The following is an 11607-nucleotide window of genomic DNA, read 5'->3' as shown; positions in this document are numbered from 1 at the left end:
TGTTTCAATAGGGTACCGATGGTATGTTTTGAACCGATTTGATTTAGCCATTCTGAAGTCATCACTTGGTTGAAGCGCTGAACTAGGGAGGGGCATCGTTTACATATATATTGGTTTTCGCATGCTCTACTAGGTTAATGTCATGAGGTTGGCTATCGAGCATGCCCAAGTGATGACTTGATTGTGTGCTTGCTTGAATTCTTCACATTTCATACCATCGGTTAGTTGTCGAATCATTCCTCGATCATAACCTTCGTTCTTGGTTCATGTATGCTCTCTTCCACATAGGGCAAGCTAGAATTAACTATCTTACCCAGGACCGCCGAAGCAGCGTGGACCAGGGGAGAACTATACTTTGTCTTGTATGCCCTCTTCCACATAGGGCAAGCTAGAATTAACTATCTTACCCAGGACCGCCGAAGCAGCGTGGACCAGAGGAGGACTATACTTTGTTCATAACACCACAGTATTGAGTAATGTGCCCTCTTCCACATAGGGCAAGCTAGAATGAACTATCTTACCCAGGACCGCCGCAGCGGCGTGGACCAGTGGAGGACTACACAATTAAGAGGTTTGATATCGACTTGTGTGTTTCAATAGGGTACCGATGGTATGTTTTGAACCGATTTGATTTAGCCATTCTGAAGTCATCACTTGGTTGAAGCGCTGAACTAGGGAGGCATCGTTTACATATATATTGGTTTTCGCATGCTCTACTAGGTTAATGTCATGAGGTTGGCTATCGAGCATGCCCAAGTGATGACTTGATTGTGTGCTTGCTTGAATTCTTCACATTTCATACCATCGGTTAGTTGTCGAATCATTCCTCGATCATAACCTTCGTTCTTGGTTCATGTATGCTCTCTTCCACATAGGGCAAGCTAGAATTAACTATCTTACCCAGGACCGCCGAAGCAGCGTGGACCAGGGGAGAACTATACTTTGTCTTGTATGCCCTCTTCCACATAGGGCAAGCTAGAATTAACTATCTTACCCAGGACTGCAAAGCAGCGTGGACCAGTGGAGGACTATACTTTGTTCATTACACCACAGTATTAAGTATGGTGTCCTCTTCCACCATAGGGCAAGCTAGAACTAACTATCTTACCCAGGACCGCCGAAGCAGTGTGGACCAGGGGAGGACTATACTTTATACTTCACACACTAGCCATACTGAAGTCATCACTTGGTTGAAGCGCTGAACTACGGCGGGGTAATCGTTTACAGGTTATAATCATATAGCTGCATGCTCATTAGTAGATAATGGAATATTGTATGGCAATATGAGCATGCCCAAGTGATGACTTTGTTTCAAGCTCAACAGGTAGGGTATTGAGTCCTCTTCCACATAGGGCAAGCTAGAATGAACTATCTTACCCAGGACCGCCGGAGCAGCGTGGACCAGTGGAGGACTATACCTTGTCCATTACACCACAGTATTAAGTATTGTGTCCTCTTCCACATAGGGCAAGCTAGAATTAACTATCTTACCCAGGACCGCCGAAGCAGCGTGGACCAGATGAGGACTATACTTTATACTTCACACCACAGTTTTGAGTACGCCTTGCATAAAGTATCTAGTTTGAACCACGAGGGCTCACAATGTAGAACCGCGAGGGCTCTAGTACCGATTCTCTCGGTACGGCTTGGTCCGTGTTCCTTTATGCTTGTACTCTAAGTATTAAGTATTGTGTCCTCTTCCACATAGGGCAAGCTAGAACTAACTTTCTTACCCAGGACCGCCGAAGCAGTGTGGACCAGGGGAGGACTATACTTTATACTTCACACACTAGCCATACTGAAGTCATCACTTGGTGGGGGTGAACTACGGCGGTATCTATCGTTTTGGTTCGGTCTATATAGGGTCGCTTGCATGCTCATTCGAATATAATGTAATTGTGTATGGCAATATGAGCATGCCCAAGTGATGACTTTGTTTCAAGCTCAACAGGTAGGGTATTGAGTCCTCTTCCACATAGGGCAAGCTAGAATGAACTATCTTACCCAGGACCGCCGGAGCAGCGTGGACCAGTGGAGGACTCTATACTTTATACTTCACACCACAGTATTGAGTACGACTTGCATAAAGCCCCTAATGAGAACCACGAGGGCTCTCTCAATGTAGAACCACGAGGGCTCTAGTACCGATTCTCTCGGTACGGCTTGGTCCGTGTTCCTTTATGCTTGTACTCTTAGAAAGTCTCAACCCGGAGGTCTTGACTTTGATTGTCATAGTTGGACTACGACGGGGCATCCGACCATTGCTGATCGAACACCCCTGATTCACCATCTTTCGGGTAGGCGGTACGCGTACCTCCGGACGCGGAAGTCTCAACCCGGAGGTCTTGACTTTGATTGTCATAGTTGGACTACGACGGGGTATCCGACTCATCGAATACCCCAGAAGCACACCATCTTTCGGGTAGGCGGTACGCGTACCTCCGGACGCGGAAAGTCTCAACCCGGAGGTCTTGACTTTGGTTGTCATAGTTGGACTATGACGGGGCATCCGACCATTGCTGATCGAACACCCCTGTTACACCATCTTTCGGATAGGCGGTGCGCGACACCACCGACGCGGAAAGTCTCAACCCGGAGGTCTTGACTTTGTATTGTTGGATAGTCCTCTTCCACTATAGGGCAAGCTGGAAATATTCCATTTTACCCAGGACTGCCGAGGCAGCGTGGACCAGGGGAGAACTTCACGGAATCTTCAGGCATCCATGATTGCCATAGTGCGTAAGCCGCCGCTGTGCGCGTCAACTCGTTCCCCGTGAGGAGGAGTCTAGCCGCCGCTAAAAGACGAAGCATTAAGTGTCCTCATTCCACTATAGGGCAAGCTAGAATTAACTATCTTACCCAGGACCGCCGAAGCAGCGTGGACCAGGCGAGGACTATACTTTATACTTCACACCACAGTATTGAGTACGACTTGCATAAAGCCCCTAATGAGAACCACGAGGGCTCTCTCAATGTAGAACCACGAGGGCTCTAGTACCGATTCTCTCGGTACGGCTTGGTCCGTGTTCCTTTATGCTTGTACTCGCGGAAAGTCTCAACCCGGAGGTCTTGACTTTGATTGTCATAGTTGGACTACGACGGGGCATCCGACCATTGCTGACCGAACACCCCTGATTCATCATCTTTCGGATAGGAGGTGCGCCCACCTCCGACGCGGAAGTCTCAACCCGGAGGTTCGGACTTAGAGTTTTTCCCATTTAAAAGTTTTTCTCTTAGCCATACTGAAGTCATCACTTGGTGAACGATTGAACTAGGGCGGGTTAATCGTTTATAGGTATCATGTGGTTTGCATGCTCTCTTAGGTTAAGGTCATGTGGTTGGCTATCGAGCATGCCCAAGTGATGACTTTGTTTCACGCTTGCTTGATTTCTTCATGATTCCCTGTTATATAGTGTAATCATTCGAGAACAGGGAATCTTTGGTTTTGCTCAACAGGTATTGGATGTCAACTTGGTATCTAGATCGCATTAAGTCTCAACCCTTAGGTTCGGACTTGTATAGTGACATCTTGTTACGGTCTTGAGTCTCAACCCGCAGGTTCGGACTACTTAGTGTTTGATCGAATATAATATGGCAACTTGTGCCTAAGTCTCAACCCGCAGGTTCGGACTTCTGTTTATTTGGCCAATGTATGTATAAGGCAACTTGTGCCTAAGTCTCAACCCGCAGGTTCGGACTTGTGTATTTGTTCGAAGTCATGTATAAGGCAACGTGTGCCTAAGTCTCAACCCGCAGGTTCGGACTTGTTAGTGTTTCGTCAACTTTCATATGGCAACTTGTGCCTAAGTCTCAACCCGCAGGTTCGGACTTGTGTATTTGTTCGAAGTCATGTATAAGGCAACTTGTGCCTAAGTCTCAACCCGCAGGTTCGGACTTGTGTATTTGTTCGAAGTTATATATAAGGCAACTTGTGCCTAAGTCTCAACCCGCAGGTTCGGACTTCATAGTGTTTCGTCAATGTTCATATGGCAACTTGTGCCGAAGTCTCAACCCGCAGGTTCGGACTTCTAACGTGTTTCGTCAACTATCATATGGCAACTTGTGCCTAAGTCTCAACCCGCAGGTTCGGACTTGTGTATTTGTTCGAAGTTTTATATAAGGCAACTTGTGCCTAAGTCTCAACCCGCAGGTTCGGACTTCTATAGTGTTTCGTCAATTATCATATGGCAACTTGTGCCGAAGTCTCAACCCGCAGGTTCGGACTTCTATAGTGTTTCGTCAATTATCATATGGCAACTTGTGCCGAAGTCTCAACCCGCAGGTTCGGACTTCTATAGTGTTTCGTCAATTATCATATGGCAACTTGTGCCGAAGTCTCAACCCGCAGGTTCGGACTTCTGGAAGGATCACTTGGCCACTAATGATCCTTCCGCAGGTTCACCTACGGAAACCTTGTTACGACTTTTACTTCCTCTAAATCATCAAGTTCGGTCAACTTCGATAAAGCAGACGCGGTTCACGAGGATCCAGCGAACGATCATCTCCAAAGACCTCACTAAATAATCCATCGGTAGTAGCGACGGGCGGTGTGTACAAAGGGCAGGGACGTATTCAACGCTGGCTGATGACCAGCACTTACTAGAAGTTCCGAGTTCATATGGACCATTGCAATCCATAATCCCTACTAAGTGAGTATTTGAGTGATTTCCCGTTCCTCTCGGAATAGGAGACACGCTGCTACCCACATTGTAGCACGCGTGTAGCCCAGAACATCTAAGGGCATCACGGACCTGTTATCGCTCGATCTCATTTTGCTAAACACAAATTGTCCTGCTAAGCAGCGTACCGTAAGTGCACTTGCGCACACGAACAGCGAAGGTGTCAGGTCATACTCCACCGAAAGGTCCTAACCCGTTCCAATCGGCATCGACGCATTAACGCTGACTGCGTTCTAGTTAGCATATGTGAGTCACGTTCGTTATCGGAATTAACCAGACAAATCAATCCACGAACTAAGAACGGCCATGCACCACTACCCTTAAATTTGAGAAAGAGCTATTAATCTGTCTCACCTCCATAAGTTCGGACCTGGTAAGTTTTCCCGTGTTGAGTCAAATTGAACCGCAAGCTCCATTTCATTGTGGTGCCCTTCCGTCAATTCCTTTAAGTTTCAACTTTGCAACCATACTTCCCCCGGAACCTGACTTTGGTTTCCCGGAAGCTACTGAGAGCACCTGGTTGTAGCGTCTCCCAATTGCTAGTTGGCATCGTTTACGGTTAGAACTAGGGCGGTATCTAATCGCCTTCGATCCTCTAACTTTCGTTCTTGATTAAAGAAAGCATCCTTGACAAATGCCTTCGCTTTAGTTAGTCTTACGACGGTCTACGAATTTCACCTCTCGCGCCGTAATACTAGTGTCCCCAACTACTTCTGTTAATCATTACCTCCGGTCTGAGTACAAACCAATGAAAGATTAGACCAAGGTCGTATTCCATTATTCCATGCAAGATTATTCTAGGGCGTTTGGGCACCCTGCTTTAAGCACTCTAATTTGTTCAAGGTAAACGTGAGCGGTCGAGCTCTATGTTACACTTGCACCCGTTGAAGGGCACACCATGACACAGACTTGGTGCCCTACCACACCATTGAGTCGCAACCAGATTCCGACTTGGCCCACCGACCACGGGTTGACCGGGTCGGCGGAGCCGGACTGTGTTGGACAAGTATCAACTTCGAACGTTTTAACCGCAACAATTTTAATATACGCTAGTGGAGCTGGAATTACCGCGGCTGCTGGCACCAGACTTGCCCTCCACTTGATCCTCGTAGAAGGATTTATGCTCTACTCATTCCAATTATGAAACATCATTAAAGAGTTTCATATTGTTATTTCTCGTCACTACCTCCCCGTCCCGGGATTGGGTAATTTACGCGCCTGCTGCCTTCCTTGGATGTGGTAGCCATTTCTCAGGCTCCCTCTCCGGAATCGAACCCTGATTCCCCGTTACCCGTTGCAACCATGGTAGTCCTCTATACTACCATCCATAGTTGATAGGGCAGATATTTGCGAGATCTGTCGTCGGTGCGAGACCATACGATCAGCATCATTATCCAGACTTCAACTCAATGACACGGAGAACCCGCGATTGGTTTGACTAATAAGTGCACCAGTTCCCGCGAGGGTCCTGGCATGTTGCATGTATTAGCTCTAGATTTTCCACAGTTATCCAAGTAACTAGGTTGATGATCTCGTAAATTATAGCTGTTATACTGAGCCTTATGCGGTTTCACATTAAATCTGTTTGTACTTAGACATGCATGGCTTAACCTTTGAGACGAGCGTATATTACTGGTAGGATCAACCAGAATTCCGACTTTGCGTTCGAATGTTCATTGTCCCATTGCACCCGGAGGAGCAAACACCACGTTCTATATGTTGTCAAGTCCGGTAGCACACGGGAGGCGAGCCCCCGTGCGAACCTCATTGCCCTCGTATCACACACACACCCGATGCACCGGACAGGCACTTGAGCGGCATTCGACTCCGCTAAGCGCTCGTGCGCCCGATTGTGCATGCGCTGACGGGGCCTTCATACCCCTACCACAGCGACCTTATGCCAAACTTCCATGAATACTTAGGTGAGCTGACAAGGGCCTTCATTTCCCTACCATCAACTAAAGGACACGCTAGGCGCGTCCGATCATTGCAACTGCGGGGCTTTCATACCCCAATCACCACAGTACGCAATTCACCAGAGTTTAATCACAACCCCCCCGGACATGGCACACTATTAACTTGCAACAAAACTTAGTGTGTGCCGGGCACATCGGTTCCACAAAATCATTCCCGATGTACCCCAATTGGGGTTGTGAACGCATCCATGGTCCTCTGACACACCCAACCAAGCGTGGATACTACATACCTCAAACACCCAGTACACTAACAGACAAATCAACATATGGTTGCTTTCCCCCAGACATTTGCCAATCACTTGGCACCCGGACGGGAACTCGCTCCTGATTGCGCCATTGCCACCCATTTGCCAACAGCGAGTTCTGTATGTAGATTTCATTTGGAAAGACAACCGTGTACTGGATATTCTATCCGACGATTACAGATGACGAGTACGAGACTCGACTACACTCACGGATAATACATTTTGGGTCGAGATTGCTTTCGGGGTTTTCGATTGGTCTTGCGCTTGTAAACGTATAACTTTGACTTGTGGTAACCTCGGTATGTTAGTCGATCACGTGGATGTGAATTGGTAGGGGTGAGCAATCTGTTCACTTGCACTCTGGATAGGAATATGGTGAGCGCTATAGGTTAAAGATCATGGTATGGTTCCATCGTGATGACTTTCGTTAGATAGTAGGATGTTTGGATAGTTATAACGTTTTTGGCCATTTGTTCATAGTGTTCGGTTCATTGAGGAATTCGATTGGTCTTTGCTTCACACACGTGGTCGATCACTTGGATGTGAACTAGGGTGAGAATAAGGTGTTCACTAGTGCTCTTAGGTTTTGGATCAGTACTGAGCACTTGATTGGTTTCGCATAATATGTATCCATAGTGATGACTCTTTCCAGCTTAAGATTTCGTTACCGGTTTCGAATCCTCCCCACGTTCGCTTTTACTTGGTTAGGTTTTCGAGTGTAGATTTGAAAGCAATCTCATGTATGTATCCCATCTGATATAAGCCACTGACAGTTCATGTCACCTCGTTCAACTCTCGCTGGGTCACAGAGTATGTTACTGCGCCCATTATCCCTACTCGGATAGGTTCGGTTCGTTCGTTTTATACTACGGTGAGTAAACTCAATTTGTGCATCGCATAGCCATGGAAAGCAAGCTTTCGCGGGCCTCTTCGACTGTTTTGATACGAGCTGTGCCCGTGATGCTTGTCATCCCAGGATACTAGACCCCTTTGGACGACCGCATGACCATCAGAAAGTAAATTCCACGTTCGATTTGGGGTGTGAACCCCGAACATAAAGTCTTTGTGTAGAACCACGAGGGCTCTATAGTACCGATTCTCTCGGTACGCTTGGTCCGTGTTCCTTTATGTTCGTACTCTTGTGAATAAGATTCACGTTTGTTTTGGGATATTTGCTACTGTCACCGTTTGAGTACTATGGGGCTTGAACCCCTAACATAAAGTCTTTGTGTAGAACCACGAGGGTTCTATAGTACCGATTCTCTCGGTACGCTTGGTCCGTGTTCCTTTATGTTCGTACTCTTGTGTGTATAATATTCATGTTCGGTTTGGGATATTTGCTACTTTCACCAGGGTCCCGTTCTTCATACAAGTCTGCCTTGCTAATGTGGTAACTTTAAAGTGTAGTTCTGACATCCCAATTTTGGGACTTAGCCGATTTTTCGTATATTTCCATATGACCCATAGGGTCCCTTTCTTCATACAAGCTTGCCTAGGGCGATCGGTCAAAACTTGTCTTACTATTCGATTGGTCTTCGCACTTTCACCCTAGGCAATTCGCCTAGGTCTGTCTTCTTGAGGAGGCCAAAACCCGAAATAAGGAGGTCCAGCCGACCCTGAAACCTCCCCTGTCTTAACTACACTAACCCGATTTTTCAGGGTCCTCAGCGCCATACAACTTTGCCTAGGTCACTTATACTCTTGACTTAGGCCATCTGACTTGGTCCGTGTTTCTTCCTAGGGTTCACCTAGGTACTTTGCCTTGCTTGATGTGGTAACTTTTTAGTGTAGTTCTGACATCCCAATTTTGGGACTTAGCCGATTTTTCGTATATTTCCATATGACCCATAGGGTCCCTTTCTTCATACAAGCTTGCCTAGGGCGATCGGTCAAAACTTGTCTTACTATTCGATTGGTCTTCGCACTTTCACCCTAGGCAATTCGCCTAGGTCTGTCTTCTTGAGGAGGCCAAAACCCGAAATAAGGAGGTCCAGCCGACCCTGAAACCTCCCCTGTCTGAACTACACTAACCCGATTTTTCAGGGTCCTCAGCGCCATACAACTTTGCCTAGGTCACTTATACTCTTGACTTAGGCCATCTGACTTGGTCCGTGTTTCTTCCTAGGGTTCACCTAGGTACTTTGCCTTGCTTGATGTGGTAACTTTTTAGTGTAGTTCTGACATCCCAATTTTGGGACTTAGCCGATTTTTCGTATATTTCCATATGACCCATAGGGTCCCTTTCTTCATACAAGCTTGCCTAGGGCGATCGGTCAAAACTTGTCTTACTATTCGATTGGTCTTCGCACTTTCACCCTAGGCAATTCGCCTAGGTCTGTCTTCTTGAGGAGGCCAAAACCCGAAATAAGGAGGTCCAGCCGACCCTGAAACCTCCCCTGTCTGAACTACACTAACCCGATTTTTCAGGGTCCTCAGCGCCATACAACTTTGCCTAGGTCACTTGTACTCTTGACTTAGGCCATCCGACTTGGTCCGTGTTTCTTCCTAGGGTTCACCTAGGTACTTTGCCTTGCTTGATGTGGTAACTTTTTAGTGTAGTTCAGACATCCCAATTTTGGGACTTAGCCGATTTTTCATGTATTTCCATATGACCCATAGGGTCCCTTTCTTCATACAAGCTTGCCTAGGGCGATCGGTCAAAACTTGTCTTACTATTCGATTGGTCTTCGCACTTTCACCCTAGGCACTTTGCCTAGGTCTGTCTTCTTGAGGAGGCCAAAACCCGAAATAAGGAGGTCCAGCCGACCCTGAAACCTCCCCTGTCTGAACTACACTAACCCGATTTTTCAGGGTCCTCAGCGCCATACAACTTTGCCTAGGTCACTTGTACTCTTGACTTAGGCCATCCGACTTGGTCCGTGTTTCTTCCTAGGGTTCACCTAGGTACTTTGCCTTGCTTGATGTGGTAACTTTTTAGTGTAGTTCTGACATCCCAATTTTGGGACTTAGCCGATTTTTCATGGATTTTCCATATGACCCATAGGGTCCCTTTCTTCATACAAGCTTGCCTAGGGCGATCGGTCAAAACTTGTCTTACTATTCGATTGGTCTTCGCACTTTCACCCTAGGCAGTTTGCCTAGGTCTGTCTTTTTGAGGAGGCCAAAACCCGAAATAAGGAGGTTCAGCCGACCCAGAAACCTGCCCTGTCTGAACTACACTAACCCGATTTTTCAGGGTCCTCAGCGCCATACAACTTTGCCTAGGTCACTTGTACTCTTGACTTAGGCCATCTGACTTGGTCCGTGTTTCTTCCTAGGGTTCACCTAGGTACTTTGCCTTGCTTGATGTGGTAACTTTTTAGTGTAGTTCAGACATCCCAATTTTGGGACTTAGCCGATTTTTCGTATATTTCCATATGACCCATAGGGTCCCTTTCTTCATACAAGCTTACCTAGGGCGATCGGTCAAAACTTGTCTTACTATTCGATTGGTCTTCGCACTTTACCCTAGGCAGTTTGCCTAGGTGTAGCTTCTTGAGGAGGTCAAAACCCAAAATAAGGAGGTTCAGCCGACCCAAAAACCTACCCTGTCTAAACTACACTAACCAGATTTTTCAGGGTCCTCACCGTCATACAACTTTGCCTAGGTCACTTGTACTCTTGACTTAGGCCATCTGACTTGGTCCGTGTTTCTTCCTAGGGTTCACCTAGGTACTTTGCCTTGCTTGATGTGGTAACTTTTTAGTGTAGTTCAGACATCCCAATTTTGGGACTTAGCCGATTTTTCGTATATTTCCATATGACCCATAGGGTCCCTTTCTTCATACAAGCTTGCCTAGGGCGATCGGTCAAAACTTGTCTTACTATTCGATTGGTCTTCGCACTTTCACCCTAGGCAGTTTGCCTAGGTGTAGCTTCTTGAGGAGGTCAAAACCCAAAATAAGGAGGTTCAGCCGACCCAAAAACCTACCCTGTCTAAACTACACTAACCAGATTTTTCAGGGTCCTCACCGTCATACAACTTTGCCTAGGTCACTTGGTCTCTTGACTTAGGCCATCTGACTTGGTCCGTGTTTCTTCCTAGGGTTCACCTAGGTACTTTGCCTTGCTTGGTGTGGTAACTTTTTAGTGTAGTTCTGACATCCCCATTTTGGGACTTAGCCGATTTTTCGTAAAATACCATATGACCCATCAGGGTCCTTTGCTTCATATAAGTTTGCCTTGCTTGGTGTGGTAACACATGAGTGTAGTTCTGACATCATCATTTTGGGACTTAGCCGATTTTTCGTAAAATACCATATGACCCATCAGGGTCCTTTCCTTCATATAAGTTTGCCTTGCTTGGTGTGGTAACATTTGAGTGTAGTTCTGACATCATCATTTTGGGACTTAGCCGATTTTTCGTAAAATACCATATGACCCATCAGGGTCCTTTCCTTCATATAAGTTTGCCTTGCTTGGTGTGGTAACATTTGAGTGTAGTTCTGACATCATCATTTTGGGACTTAGCCGATTTTTCGTAAAATACCATATGACCCATCAGGGTCCTTTCCTTCATATAAGTTTGCCTTGCTTGGTGTGGTAACCTTTTAGTGTAGTTCTGACATCATCATTTTGGGACTTAGCCGATTTTTCGTAAAATACCATATGACCCATCAGGGTCCTTTCCTTCATATAAGTTTGCCTTGCTTGGTGTGGTAACATTTGAGTGTAGTTCTGACATCATCATTTTGGGACTTAGCCGAT

This window comes from Anopheles coustani (genome assembly GCF_943734705.1).
Source record: "Anopheles coustani chromosome X unlocalized genomic scaffold, idAnoCousDA_361_x.2 X_unloc_70, whole genome shotgun sequence".
NCBI classification, from domain to species: Eukaryota; Metazoa; Arthropoda; class Insecta; order Diptera; family Culicidae; genus Anopheles; species Anopheles coustani.
Note: the sequence above shows the minus strand (reverse complement) of the source record.